This window comes from Lontra canadensis, unplaced genomic scaffold, assembly GCF_010015895.1.
Source record: "Lontra canadensis isolate GAN:19392208 unplaced genomic scaffold, GSC_riverotter_1.0 scaffold5, whole genome shotgun sequence".
NCBI classification, from domain to species: domain Eukaryota; kingdom Metazoa; phylum Chordata; class Mammalia; order Carnivora; family Mustelidae; genus Lontra; species Lontra canadensis.
The window spans coordinates 6,543,817-6,559,274 of NW_022630999.1; the positions used below are offsets into that span (position 1 = coordinate 6,543,817).

General features: G+C 39.4%; 1 long non-coding RNA gene across 6 annotated transcripts in view; it reads right to left on the reverse strand.

The window, feature by feature from the left end:
- LOC116864117 overlaps positions 1–15,458 on the reverse strand; it is a 109,312-nt gene that overhangs the window by 38,652 nt on the left and 55,202 nt on the right. The window lies entirely within an intron of this gene.

Here is a 15,458-nt window from a genome sequence, read left to right on the forward strand (position 1 = left end):
TGGAATTTATATCAGGGGAAGAACTCTTCAAAGTTCAGGCATCCTTAGCCTTGAAATGAGAAGATACGAGATGGGGTAGGAACAGGAGGAATGGGAAGGTTGCCTTCATACACGCGAATGGCCTTGTGTGGGAAACATTAGATTTAGTCTACACAGCTCCAGGGAGAGGAATTACACACAATGATTGGAAGTAACAATGACGCTGACGTCAGTCCCATATAAGGAAGAATGCTCGAATCCTGGGGGCATCCAACAATGGAACAGGCTTTAGAGAATAGGGAGCTTCCCGGAGCAGCACAGGAAGGAAGCAGCCGCTCAGAGATGAGCTTTCCAGCTGCAGGCGCTTCTGTTCTGCATGTCCCCTCAGAGAGCTTGGTGGCTTCCAAACCTGAATGTTCATCTGAATCCTCAACAGACCTTTTTTTTTTTTTTTTTAATAGACTTGATTTACTGCTTGCCACAAAACTGAGAAGAAAGTACAGAAAATACCCATCTACTCCCTGCGCCTACATACACACAGCCTCTGCCACCATCAACAGATTGAAGCACATTGGTACATCTGTTACAGTCACTGAGGACTATTGCTCCTTTCTCACCTAAAACTACTACCTCTTTTCTATCAAAAATCACCTTCTACAAACGAAATCACCATCCACATCCATGAGGAAAATAGCACAGTAAGAGGACTCAAGTTTAGAAGGAAATATAACAGGAGCTAAAGACCCACTATAATTGCCAGACTGAAGAGGGTACCAGGTGGATAAGCAAACACATTCTGAGAAAGCCTGTGTGTTGAAGTAGGGATGTTCCATACACAAGCACAGATTGACAACCAGCAAATACGGAGCCCCTTCCTTAGAATTATACGGTACAAATGAAAGATTGTCTAACAATGCAGAAGGGATCCATTTCTGATTGATGGGGCCATACACAGCGTGAGTGGATTTGTGGGGTTAGTTTGATGGGGTAGAAGAACATAAGTCACTTAAACTCCTTTTACAGACTACTTTTTAAAAAAAGCCTCTTTCTTTAGACCATTAAAATGTAAGGCAAACTAAAACTGTATTGTTTAAGGACTCATAATTAGGTAAGAAACTACAGTGAAAAGCAAGAAGGCATGAATTCCTTGCTATTCTTGGATAGGATACTATCTTGGATAGGATACTGTGGGAGAAAGGTGAGGGTTAGATTAGATGAAACCATTCAGGAAGATTCTAGCAATGTTTGTTGGCTTTCATGATGATTTATCCTGGTGGTTGTTTTTTTTTTTTTTTACACACCGGTATTTTTTACACAGGGGTTTGTTTTAGAACTCAGTGAAATAAATTAGTTTTATGCAGAAATATTAAAACATTTATCAAAGAAGTATGTATTCTAATAGTGGTTACTTCTGGTGGATAAAGAGTCTATACTTATATATTTTCCTTAAAATACTTCAGAATCATTATTGGGATATTAAGTGCTGATCAACTCAAACTTTAATTCTCAAGATATTCAGCAACGTTCTTTCAAGAGTGCATAGTCCAAAGATGCTAACATTGTATCAGAAATGGTCACTCTCTAGGGGTGGTAACTCTTTTTTTCTTTTTTAAATTTTACTATTTTTTAAATTTAAATTCAACTAGCCAACATAGTACATCATTAATTTCAGATCTAGAGTTCATTAATTCATTAGTTGTATATAACACCCAGTCCTCATGACATCATGTGCCCCCCTTAATGCCTATCATCAAATTACCGCATACCCCCCACCATCTCGGCAGTAATCCTCAGTTTGTTTCCCAGAGTTAAGAGTCTCTTATGGTTTGTTTCTCCTTCTGATGACTTCCCATTCAGTTTTCCCTTCCGTCCTTTATGATCCTCTGCCTGTTTCTTATATTCCACACATGAGTGAAACCATATGATAACTATCTTTCTCTAGCTGATTTATTTCACTCAGCATAATCCCCTCCAGTTCCATTCACTTCAATGTAAATGGTTAGTATTCACCCTCTCTGAGGCTAAGTAATATTCCATCATATATATGAACCACATCTTCTTTATCCATTCATCTGTTGATGGCTATCTCAGCTCTTTCCAGAGTTTGGCTGTTGTGGACATTGCTGCTACAACCACTGGGGTGCAGGTCCACCTTCAGATCACTAAATTTGTATCTTTGGGCTAAATATCTAGTAGGGTGATTGGTGGGGTCATAGGGTAGCTCTATTTTCAACTTTTTGAGGAAACTCCCTACTGTTTTTCAGAGTGGTACACCAGCTTGCATTCCCACAAACAGTGTAGGAGGGTTCCCCTTTCTTCACATCCTCACCAACATTTGTTGTTTCTTGACTTGTTAATTTTAGCCATTCTCACTGGTATGAGATGGTATCTCACTGTGGTTTTGATTTGTATTTCCCTTATGACTAATGATGTGGAGCATTTTTTTCATATGTGTTGGGCATTTGGATGTCTTCTTTGGAGAAATATCTGTTCATGTCTTCTCCCCATTTCTTGATGGATTATTTGTTCCTTGGGTGTTGAGTTTGAGAAATTCTTTATAGATCTTGGATACTAGCTCTGATCTGATATGTCATTTGCAAATACCTTCTTCCATTCTCTAAGTTGCCTTTTAGCTTTGTTGACTGTTTCCTTTGCTGTCCAGAATCTTTTTATCTTGATGAAGTCCCAAAAGTTCATTTTTGCTTTTGTTTCCCTTGACCTTGGAGACATGTCTAGCAAGAAGTTGACGTGGCTGAGGTCACAGAGTTTGCTGCCTCTGTACTCCTCTAGGATTTTGATGGAATCCTATCTCACATTGAGGTATTTCATCCCTTTTGAGTCTATTTTTGTGTGTGGTGTAAGGAAATGGTCCAGTTTCATTCTTATGCTTCTGGTTGTCTAATTAACAAGAAAAAGTTAAAAAAGTAAAACATAAATTTAAAATGCCTATACATAGTGTGCAACACTACTGTGTTGACGTCTAGATAAAAACAAATGCTTTATCCTACTTCTTACATCAAAGACACCTGGTTAGTATTTAGCTGACCTGAATTGTTTTTCATTCAAGCCTGAGGTTTGGGGGGTTCTTGTGGGTTTCCTTTTTTACATTTTTCTGCTGTAGCTATCACACGCCAAGCAGAAGTCTAGGGGCACCTGGGTGGCTCAGAAGGTTAAGCCTCTGCCTTCAGCTCGCGTCATGTTCTCAGGGTCCTGGGATTGAGCCCCGCATCAGGCTCTTTGCTCGGTGGAGAGCCTGCTTCCCGCGCTCTCTCTCTCTGCCTGCCTCTCTGCCTACTTGTCATCCCTGTCAAATAAATAAAATCTTTCAAAAAAAAAAAAAAAAGAAGAAGTCTAATAGTTCTCTGCCTTTCTGCAGTTTTTTTAAGTGAAGACTGTATCAAGAGAATTAGAAGGCAAGCCAGAGCCTAGGAAAAAAATATTTGCAAAGGCATATCTGCTAAAGTGCTATTATCCGAAATACATAAAGAACCCATAAAACTCAACAATGAGAAAACAAACAACCCAATTAAAAAATGGACCAAAGACCTTAACAGACATCTTACCAAAGAAGATATGCAGATAAAAAATAAGCATATAAAAAGATACTCCATATCACATATCATCAGTGAAATGCAAATTAAAATAACAATGAGGGCCACCTGAGTGGCTCAGTGGGTTGAAGCCTCTGCCTTCGGCTCAGGTCATGGTCTCAGGGTCCTGGGATTGAGCCCCACATCGGGCTCTCTGCTCAGCAGGGAACCTGCTTCCTCCTCTCTCTCTGCCTGCCTCTCTGACTACTTATAATCTCTGTCTATCAAATAAATAAATAAAATCTTAAAAAAATATAATAAAATAAAAGAACAATGACATAAACCACTACACCCCTATTAGAATGGCCACTATCTGGAACACTGACAAAGACACAACCAAATGCTGGCAAGGATGTGGTGCAACAAGACCTTTGATACACTGCTGGTGGGGTAGCCAAATGGTATGGTGACTTTGATGGCTTCCTATAAAACTAAACATAATCTTACTGTGCAACCCAGCAATTGTGTTCCTTGGTATTTAGGCAAAGGAGTTGAAAACTTACGTCCACATAAAAACCTACACACAGATGTTCATAGCAGCTTTATTCCTAATCATCAGAACTTGGAAATAACCAAGACGTCCTTTAGTAAGTAAAGGGATAGATTAAAAGATACATTCAGACAATGTAATATTATTTAGCACTAAAAAGAACTAAACTCTAAAGGCATGGAAAGACATGTAGGAACTTTAAATGCATATTACTAAATAAAGGAAATCAATGTAAAAAGGCTACATATTGTGTGACCCCTACTATATGACATTCTGTAAAAGGTAAAATGACAGAGTTGATAAAAAGATCAGGGGTTGCCAGGGGAGGGAGATGAATAGCACAGAAGACTTCTAGAGCTGTGAAAATACTCTAGATGATATTATAATGATGGATATATGTCATTATACTTCTATGCAAACTCACAGGATGTATAACACACCAACACTGAACTCCAAGGTGAACTATGGACTTTGTGTTATTACCATGTGTCACTGCAAGTTGATCAGTTGTCACAAAGGTACCCCTCCAGTGGAGCATGTGGATAATGGGGGAGGTTGTTCATGTGTGGGAGCAGCAGGTATATGGAAAAAAATCTCTGTGCCTTCCTCTGAATTTTGTTATAAATCTAAAACTGCTCTAAAAAATTAACTCTTTAAATAAATATGTATATAAAAACTTGACGATAACATTGATGTGTTGTTGTCACCAATTTGCTTAGTTATAACACCATCAGATGTTAAATAATGCTTTCTATAAAGTTTGCAATCTAACAGAAATACAAAACAACGTATTTAATTTGAATTAAGTAGGATTAGTCAAAAGCCACACATTGAATAAATAACAAATATGAATCTACTGACACATCCATCATCCTGAGAACTATCTGAATGCCATATGGTAAGTTAGCTGGTTGATCCAGCTTTGTCATTTATGAATCAGAACCAATTATGCACAAGGCTCTGTTCTAAATTCTGAGGATAGAGAAGCAAATGGTAAGATATCTGCCTTCATGAAGCTTAAATTCTGGTGGTGTACATAATGCCATGTCATAAGCAATGATACGAAGAATGCAAGACATGGAAAAGGAAAAGACACAGTAATCTTGGAAGCCTCTCTGAGAAACAGAATGAAATATGAAACTGAATCATAGCTAGGGTAGGACAGTCCACAGCAAAGAGCAAAGAAAAGTCCTGAGGTGGAAGATGTCTTCAGGTATTGAAGGAACAGTAAGGCCAATATAGGGTAGAGGGGAGACTAGTAGATATTTGGGCACCCTGGAGACCCTGATAGGAGTTTCACCTGCATGGAAAGGAAGGGAGTGTAACTGGAGTGGGTTCAAAAGAGGCTAGGCAAGGAGGAATTCTTTTGAGGAATTTATTAAAAAAAAACAAATGTCAGAGAAAAAGAAAATATGCCATATGCCAGAAACCTAGATGTGTGTCTCATGACTTTGAAAGAAGGTAAGATTGCTCTACAGATTGTCCTATGCAGATAACATCTTTCTAGGGAAGATTGATTGACAGAAATGCCATCAGGAGCAGGAGTCCCTCAAGGATCTGTCTTTGGCCTCCCAATCCTTTCTTTTATGTCTATTCCCTTGGAAAACCTCCTAACCCAAATCTTTCTCTTTCTTCCTCTGCTCTGCTTTCCTCCTCTCCTGTCTCTCTCTTCACCTAGGCCCTCTGACTGCAGGATTCATTTCAGGTCTCCTCACCACCCACCCCTCTTCTGCACAGAACCACCCAGAAGCTGACTAGCTATTCCAGGTCAGGAGCTGCTTGTATCTCGGGCCCCCTCAGCCTATAATCAGTACCAGAAATGCCTTCAGGCAAAATTGTTCTTTTTCTCTCAGATGGCTAAACTAGCCAGAGTTTGGGCAAAATTGGTTGACAACTTGTTCTCTTCTTGTTCTAGCCTGTTCCAAGAGTCTCCAAAACCACAGGAAGATGGCTGCTGTCTGAAATCCAATTTCTGATAACAATGGGCAGGATCTCTGGGTCTGGAGGCCAAGCTGGGGGATACCTCTTCTCTCAGTTGCCCCTAATGGAAAGTGTGGGAGGTCCTGGTCATTTTATAAAAGCACACCCACCTCCCTTCCAAGCCCTACATGGGTCCATGCAAGTGAAGCACCATCGGAAAACACTCATGGCAGACCCATGCTAGCACAGATTCCCAAAGAACCAGAAAGGCAAACCTTTAGATCTGTATCACCCCTTCACCTAAATTGTTTTAGACTCACTGACATCTCTCTCAGCCTCAGAATCCTAAGACACTACTCTTTCTGATGACCACCTTTCTGGTATTGATCAGTTTCGAGGATCTCCGAGAAAACTTGTCCTTCAGAGATCCCACAAGAAATGGTGGGGGGGAGGGGAGGGAGGGGGGAGGGGAAGGTGAGTGAAGACCAAAGGGTAAATGTGTGGGCACTGCAAACAACCAGGGACCTTCTAGCTAAGAGGGATCCTTTCTAACAGTGCAAAATGAGTCAAAGAGCCATCACATCAGTTCAGTAGAACAAATCAGAAATCCAAACTGTGAGTCAATAGGCATTGGTTTACTTCTGTTATACTTTAAGTTTCAAAAGAAAAAATCACACCCCAGCAGAGGCTCATATCAACAGTGGCCAACTTTCCTGGTCAGTCAAAAGTCCCATAGATTCACTGCATAGAATTTCTGTTTAAGCTTTATTGAAATAGAAATCTAAAGTTTTGCAAATATCACACATGGGACCAGGAAATTTGTCTTCTCAACTCATTAAATGCTTGCCATTTTAACTAATTCAATTATAAGGGCACCAAGTGAAGTGGAACTTAGGGTTATGAATTAGTTCCAAGCTGCATAAATCTTTTATATTGAGAAACAGGCTACGACCTGAGTATTTTTCTTTGAAATACTAAGACGTTTTAAATGACTTCAGAATCATTTGAAGTTATTCTGTGTCTAAGAAAAAAAAAAATTAATTGAATCAGGTTTTTTTTTTAATACACCCACTATATACACAAATTCTCTCCACATAAGTTCAAGGATCATGGTACACATATACTGATAAGAAAGAAAAAAAAAAAAACAAAACTACTCGGGCCCAAAAAGAACCTACAAATGTTACAAAAAGGAGCTCTACCCTTTTCAGAAAGTGCCCATGGGAACAGCTCCTGTTATAGACACTGGGCTGGTCAAGGAGGAGACAGAAGCTAGAAACTGGGAAGAGGAAATAGCAATTCTATCAGCCAGTTCAAGGGCAGGAGAAGTGGACGGAGGGAATCTCTGGCTTACCATTTTCAGGGGGAAGCCCCTTACTTGTTATTTCCTCTTTTACAGAATTATCCTTTTCCAGATAAAATGTATTGGCTTCACAGTGAAGCTCCTCTTGAAGCTTCCTTGAGAACATGTTGAGGCATGTTGACACCTCAAAGCATACCCATAATTTTCAGAAAATGAGAAGACCAAAGCTGCTAAGCCCAGCTAACAAGGACAACTACAAAATGAAATAGGACATGTGTTTCAACAAGCTCAGGGGCAAAGGCCGGTAGGCTGGGCTTTGCTGGGTTCTATTAGGATAAACACACCCTCTAAAACACTAACCCACACTAGAAACTTACGTTCTGAAATATCATAGGCCAGCAATCAACATAATCTCAGATCAGTTGATTAACACCTTCCTCTTCTAAGAAGACAAGAAAGAGATATTACAGAAAGATGAAAACAAGAATCGGCCAAGATTTATCTTTCAGTAAACCTCAAGCTTATACAAGGATATGAAAAAAAGACAATCTCTGAGAGGAAAATTAAGTATTTCTCTATATTAACTAAGCAGTTCATGAGAAAGCTGCTTCTCATTTCCAATGATGTTGAAACACTTCTTACAAGAAGTCTTCTGACTAATGGGAAGAGAGTTGTAGCAAACCACTTTAAAGTTCCTCTCTGGAGCAAAATTGTACACTTGGTAGAATCATCTTACAGATTTTCTGATCTCTGCTCTATTCTAAGCACTCTGTGTTATGTAGGACTATCATGCACATCTCCATTCACAGGGCCTTGCTAGGTTAAGAATACATCCCATACTCTGAATATTTTCCTACATTTTCCCTTCCATGTAAATGTATTTGTCCCATGACCCTGTTCTCAATCAAAGTCATAGTGAATTAGTCACATAAACAAATTAGCTAGTCCATATGTTACCCTGATGTGTTACAGATTAATGTCTATAATCTTGTTTTTGTCAAAAGACGTTTGGTTGGGCTAGGTGACCTTCAAATTCTCTCCCTAATACTGTAAAATTTTATGAGTAACTCTGATGCAAAAAAAATCTTAAACCTTGGGCTAGTTGGCAAGTTGAAATTTTGGGGCTCTTGATATTAGACCATTTGTGTTGGTGTAAAACATCACAGCTGATAGTTGCTCTTCAATCAAAAAGTTTAATGGCCATTTTTAGAAGTTATTATTGTATGTCTTGTACATTGGTGAACTGAAGATGACCCAAATTTTTGGCTGTTCTTCTCATCAATAAATTAGTCTCCTTTCTCTCTGACATGAAATCCAGTCTGCCCCTGTGACTCTCTTTAATCAAGAGAATATGGGGAAAGTGACACTTCGCCAGTCCTGGCCTAGGCCATAGAGATATGGAAGCTTCTGCTTTCACCCTCTTTGGGGATCTCAACCTCCATGTAGAGATGTCCAGCTCCTTTGCTGCAGACACTGTGTGGAGAGAGAGAGAGAGAGAGAGCAAGGGAGGCAGGGAGGGAGGCAAGGAGAGAAAGAAATAGATTCCCAGCCAACCCCCGCCTGGTCCAGGTATATAAGCTGAGAAGCCAGACATATGGGTAAAGCAATTTTGGATTTCCAACCCTAGATAACCTCCAGATAACAGAAGCTGCATAACCCCAGACAAAACCAGCAGAAGAACCACCTACTTGAGTTCAGTCCATAGACAGTTGCTATTATTTTAAGCCACTAAGTTTCAGAGTGATTTGTCTCACTGCAGTAGATGACTGAAACACATCCCTAAAAGCTGGCCTAATCCTTTCTTTGAACAGAGAAGAAATGGATAACAAATAAAACAAGTTTTGAAATGAAATTCCTAAATTATTATCATAGTTATTCCACCATTCAATATATATTTATTCCTTCCTGTATACAATGGCACACCCATAAATTCATTCAACATTTTCTCAACCGTGTATCCGTCCTCAATATCTGTTGCCATGGGTGTGAAGAGAAATCATAAGCTCCTCCTGGCCAGAAACCGAGAACTCTAACAGGTCTTTTATAAAGACTTCTTAGCAATAATAATTTCAGCAGAGATCTTCAGCAATGATCAACACTACCTTTAAGTCGTGCTACTTTTTCACAGACAAGTCTAGAAATGGAACCTCAAGTAGAAACTCCACTTTGAAAGCCTATGTCATCCTTTCTACTTTAAAGGGTACTGAAGGTATAAGCCCCTCTCTCTGTACTCCTCCCAACAACAAAATACATTACACTGTGACCACAGCCGCCTTCTATAGGAGTATTTTTTTTTATTATTGGTTGGTTACGAGGTTGGTTATTCCTAAAGGGAAACTTTAAGTTCTTCTGTCTTGCATTCATGTGTGCCCAATTCCTCACCCTTTATGGAAGCTCCCAGGCCAGAAGCTTGGGTCCCTGTCCTGCCATTATGCCTAGGAGTCATCCTGAAAGAACCTGGGGATAAAAGAGATGACAGTGTGCTCACTTCAAATGCTGAGAGTTTGCAAACCTTCACCAGGATGCCACTAAGCCCCTCATCATCTTTCAAATGGTGATGAACACCGAGACGCTGATGAAATTTTTTTCAAAAAATTTTCAAAGTTAAAATTTCTTTAAGGTAATTTTTTCATCTATACTTCTGAATGGTTAGGGGTGTTTTTTTTAGAATAAATATGCATTATTTCAGTAATTTAAAAAATAAGTAGATCAATTGAGAAATTAAACAGTATCTAAAATATGCATAAATATTGTTTTGCACTCTTTCTGGAATAAAGTCTGGAAACCATGAGGTATTGTAATGGAGGTAGAAAAGCCCATTTTATATGTCATCAAAGGACGAATATTGTCATGCTTTATCTTAATGTAGCAATAATTGACTTTTAAATGCACTGTGCCCTTTCCTGTCCACTGCATTAATGCCCACATCAAACACCAAGTCTTAAGCTCTGAATGTAAAATGCCACTGCTGTTTGTTATGTAAACTGTCTTCCATATAAAAGTCCAGAGTAGGTCATACTCCCTGAACCTTTCTCCACCAGCCTGACTCTGCTTGAAATTCCTACTAAAGCCATTCTTTGGGTTAAATTGTTGTAATGCTTATAGGATATCTATCAAAACACAAATAGCTATTTTCTTAAAGGAGTAACCAATTAACCTGTTAGAACCAAGACTTTTAGCTGATGAAACCACTACAATGCAAGGCCCAACTCAAAAAAAAAAAAAAAAAAAGTCACTGTCAATTGGGCTGAATTTTCTCATCTTTTTTCTCATATTATCTGAGTAAAAATGATCATGATTATCAATACAAGTTATTGAGCACCATAATGAATTTGGCACAGTGGTTAGTACTTGCCACACATTATGCATTACTTGTCCCATTTCATGGATTAGGAAGCTAAAATCAAAGAAGTTAGGTGAATAGTCAGCATCAAAATAGCTCTAAGAAACAAAATCAAAGTCCCCAAGATGGTGGTGGAGTAGGAGGACCCTAGGCATCTCATCCCACAAACACAACTAGGTAACTATCAAATCATCCTAAATACCCCAGAGAAAGAGAGAAAGAAAGACAAAGAGAGAGGAACACCCAGGGGAACACACAAGAACACTTCCTCAAAGCCCTCCCCACCACCCACCTTCCCCACCCCCTCTTGGAAAACAAGAGGCAGGAATAAAGCCTGGGGTTCCAAAGGTCAGCAGGTTTGGCTGGGATAAAGCCTGGAGGACCCTCCCCTGCTCCTGGAGAGAAGGCAGGCAAAGAACTGGGGAAAGACAATGTGGAAATAGCACCTGAAGAGTGCCTGGGGCACACAGTGGGAAGATACATCCCTGGAAGGCACCATTCCTGGAGAGGCTTCTCCAGGAGCAGGGGAGCTGGCCAGCATCATTTGCCACCCCTGCCCCTCAGCATCAACACAGAGCCATCTCGGAGGCAGTACAGTGCTGATACTGGGTGCCCCACCTGTCCACACCAAGCCCTACCCTGCTGTGGTCTGGTGGGACTGCCCATCTCTGTCATGCTTGCCTCAGTGCCAGCATGGCAGGACCCTCCCCCAGAAAAACAGCACACACACCCCTGCCCACACCATATCTCTAAAGCCTAGAGTTTTAAAGGTCAGTAGCTTGGCTCGGACAGATCCAGGAGGGCATTGTACTATTCCTGGAAAGAAGGCAGGCAAACATCCTGGGGCAGACAGTGTGGAAATAGCAATTCGAGAGTGCCTAGGCACACAAGGAGGACTCTTTTCTGAGCGCCTCCCTGAGAGGCAGTGTTCATGGAGACCCTTCTCCAGGAACAAAAGAGCTGGCTGGTGCCATTTTCTTCCCCCACCCCTCACCAGGAGGGAGCAGCACAGCACTGACAATGGCTGTCTAATTCACACCAAACCCCACCACCCTGAGCTCCAGTGGAATTGCCCTTCTCAGTCAAACTTGCCTCAGTCCCAGGGCAGCACGTGCCCCTCCCCAGAAAATGAGCACAAGCCCCTACCCACAGCATGTCTCCAGACCAGAGCGTTCTACAGGGCCTCGGTACTGGTGGAGTTGGCATCAGGTCTCATTTCACAAGTAGATTTGAGCTTGTTAAAACACACCACATTCAGGCCAGGGACCAAACTGTCCACAGCAGGCAAGGAGAGCCTCTGCAGATGACTGGCCTGAAGGACAGAGCAGCCAAAACACAATAGCAATGTGCACACAGCACACAACGGAGTCACTCTCTGAAGTGCCATACCCTGGGCACAACGTGACCTCTTCTTCACAAGCCATTCCTTTCAGGAGCAGAAGACATAACTGACATGTCTAACATACAGAAGGCAGAGACTTAGACAAAATGGCAAGATGGAGAAATTTATTCCAAATGAAAGAACAAGACAAGGACACCACTAAGACCTAAGCAAAACAGATGTAAGTAACATGCCTGATGGAGAATTTAAAGCAACAATCACAAGGATACTCACTGGGCTTGAGAAAAGAATAGAAGACATCAGTGAGACTCTTACCACTGAAAGAAGAGTTAAAAAAGAATCAACCAGAGATGAAGAGTACAATAAACAAGATTAGAAACAGGACCTATGCAATGAATAGTGCACCAGAAGGAGAAAAGGAATTAATTAGTGATAAAATAAATAAAATAATGGAAATTAATGGAAATTGATAATAATTAATTATTTCCATTATTAATAATTAATATGGAATTAAAATGGAATTAAATGGAATTAAAATGGAAATAACTAATTAGTGATAAATAAAATAATGGAAAATAATGAAGCTGAACAAAGGAGAGAAAGAAAAACTATGCAGCATGAAAACAAACTTAGGGAACTCAGTGACTCTATCAAATGTAATAACACTCACATTACAGCAGTCCCAGAATAAGAAGAAAGGGAAAAGAGAGCAGAAAACTTATTTTAAGAAATAATAGCAAAAACTTCCCTAATCTGGGAAAGGAAACAGACATCCAGATCCAGGAGGCACAGAGCACTCCCACCAAAATCAACAAAAGCAGACCAACACCAAGACATACTGTAATTAAATTTGCAAAATATAGCAATAAAGGAAAAATCTCAAAAACAGCAAGACAAAAGAAATCCTTAGCTTATAAGGGAAACCCCATAAGGCTAGCTGGAGATTTCTCAACAGAAACTTGGAAGGCCAGAAGGGAGTGACATGATATATTCAAAGTGCTGAATGGAGAAAGTCTGCTAGCTGAAGATGGCCACCAGGGCTATCACTCAGAATAGAAGAAGAGATAAAGAGTTTCCCAGACAAAAACTAAAAGAGCTCATGACCACTAACTAGTCCTGCAAGAAATATTAAAAGGGACTCTGCGTGGGAAAGAAAGACCAAAAGTAACAAAGACCAGAAAGAAACAGAGACAATCTACAGGAACAGCGACTTCACAGGTAATGAAATGGCACTATATTCATATCTATCGATAATTCTTTTGGGGCATCTGGGTGGCTCAGTCAATTAAGTGGCTGCCTTTGGCTCAGGCCAGATCCCAGGGTCCTGGGATCAAGACCCACACTGGACTACCTGCTCAGCGGAGAACCTGCTTCTCTTTCTTCCTCTGCCTCCTGCTCTGCCTACTTGTGCTCTCCATCTGTCAAATAAGTAAATAAAATCTTTAAAAAATAATAATAATTCTTATGACTGTAAATGGATTAAACTTTCCAATCAAAAGACACATAGTGTCAGAATGGATTAAAAAAAAAACAAGACCCATCTATATGCTGTCTACAGAAGACTAATTTTAGACCTAAAGACACCTGCAGATTGAAAGTGAGGTGGGGGAGAGACATTTATCATACAAATGGATGTCAAAAGAAAGTCATAGTAGCAATATTTATATCAGACAAACTAGATTTTTTTGTTCTTGTATTGTTTTTATCCTGCTTTGATATCAGGGTAGTACTGGCCTCATGGAATGATTTTGAATGTGTTCCCTCTATTCCATTATTTGTAAGATTTTGAGAAAGACCGTCATTAATTTCTTTTTTAAATGTTTGGTAGAATTCAACTAATGAAACCATGTTGTTGGGCTTTTCTGTGCTAGGAGATTTTTGATTCCTAATTTAACTTGATTCTGTTATTGGTCTAAGAATATTTCCTGTTTCTTGGATTGAAGAGTCATGATTCCATTTTGGTAAGCTGTGTGTTTTTAAGAATTATCTGGTTTCTTTTTCTAAGTTATCTGATTTGCAAGTATATAATCGTTCATAGTAATCTGTTACCACACTACATATTTCTGTGGTTATCTGTTGTATTGTTCTCTTCCATTTCTCATTTTGGATTTTGAGTCTTCTTTCTCTTTCTCCTTAGTTAATATAGATTAAAACACTGCCAATTTTATTTTTTGGGAAAACAGGTCATTACTTTCAATGTTATGTTATTGTTTACTCTGGTCTCCATTTTATTTATTTCTGATTTTCTTTGTTATTTCCTTTCTCTACTAAATTTCTGCCAAGTTTCTTCTTTTCCTAGTTCTCTGTGGTATAATGTTAAGTTGTTTATTTGAACTTTTTCTCCTTAGTACAAACATTGGTAACATAAATTTCACTCTAATATCTGCTTTTGCTCTATCCCACAGGTTTTAAAACATTGTTTTCTTTTTCTTTTGTTTTGAGACACATTTTGATTTCCCATTTGATTTCTTCTTTGGTCCATTGCTTGTGCAGGAGTGTGTCATTTAATATTTGCATATTAGATATTTAATATTTACATACCAAATATGTCACATTTACATAATATTTACATATTAAACATTTTATTTTTTTTTAAAAGAAACAAAGTCAAAATTCCAGCAAGAACTGACTGATGTCAAAGCCCATGTTCCTTCTATACTGTGCTTATAATACTTGAGGCCAAGAGAATACTACACCTATGACAAATTTATAGAGTTAGCTATTTATGAGGAAAATTTCCTTTTCTCTGCCATATTCTTGCCATCCAGAGCCAGTGCCAGAAAGAAGACCATGGCAATCACTTGTGACCCAGTCCTTCTGCACGTACCTCTTCTTAAGTCCTAGTCCTTAGCCAAGCTTCCAGTCCACCACATCCCCCTCTGGTTTCTCCAGTCTAATTATAGCTCTTAGAACACCTGCTAATTCAGACAATAATCACAACATCCTGTTGCGTTCAAACAAAATGTTTTTATAAACACAAGGATAATTACACTTCAAGGTGTTTTATAAATAATGAAAAGATAATATCTCCTTAAATTCATACAATGGGTGCTATTCCTTCTCAAAGAACTTCACAACTATTAACTAATCAGTGCTTTAATAGAATACTAAATGCCTTTTAACCCTTGGAAGCAAAAGTTTCGGAGGGTAAAGCAATTCTGACTCTTGCCAGACAGCACAGGGGGTTCTGACCCTCATTTTGGGGACTGCAGCCTCCTGAACATGATGAGGATAGAGCAGAAAGTAAAGTGAGAACAAAGTCTGGAAATTAATGGATATCTTCCCATCTATTAGCGATGCAGCTCACAAGGCACTTGTTTTGATAAGACATTCCTTCAGCCATATAATTTGGTATTTTAAAAGGTGACTTCCATCAATTATGATAATGTGGTATATGATGTAAGGGAAAGCTGAAATCCCAGGGAACTATATTATACAACAGCTGACCTCACACTAAGGTATAAAAGACTAAGCTAAGAGTAAACGCACAT